The 355-nt window shown below is 30.7% G+C and overlaps 1 protein-coding gene across 1 annotated transcript in view; it reads left to right on the top strand.

Moving 5' to 3' along the window:
• Positions 1-355, top strand: part of LOC119587064 (lysosomal aspartic protease-like) — a 16,396-nt gene that overhangs the window by 15,090 nt on the left and 951 nt on the right. The gene's annotated exons all lie outside the window — the stretch shown is intronic.

The following is a 355-nucleotide window of genomic DNA, read 5'->3' as shown; positions in this document are numbered from 1 at the left end:
GTTAAAGTCATTTTCATACGTTGTAGTTCACACAAAACCCTTTGCTTGTTTTAATTGATGCTTTGTGGTTGTTGATGCCGAGCACAGATTTTAGTGCTAGATATTATCACCATTAATATTATTCAATGAATGAATGGATCAACACATGGATAGATAACTGCGTAATGCAACATATGAACGAATATAAGTCATATTTCACTAAACGTACGCTCTGCTGAATATACCTAATTCCGATCATATAATTATTCATTATTAATTCATATTATTTCTACGTTGATGATATTCCTTATGCACATTTTTTTATCCCCTAAATAAAAACCGTAGAGTATTGCAAAAATATTAGAAGTACGATCAG

The sequence above is a fragment of the Penaeus monodon genome, chromosome 22 (assembly GCF_015228065.2).
Source record: "Penaeus monodon isolate SGIC_2016 chromosome 22, NSTDA_Pmon_1, whole genome shotgun sequence".
Lineage (NCBI taxonomy): Eukaryota > Metazoa > Arthropoda > Malacostraca > Decapoda > Penaeidae > Penaeus > Penaeus monodon.
This window is presented reverse-complemented; position numbering and strand designations above follow the sequence as displayed.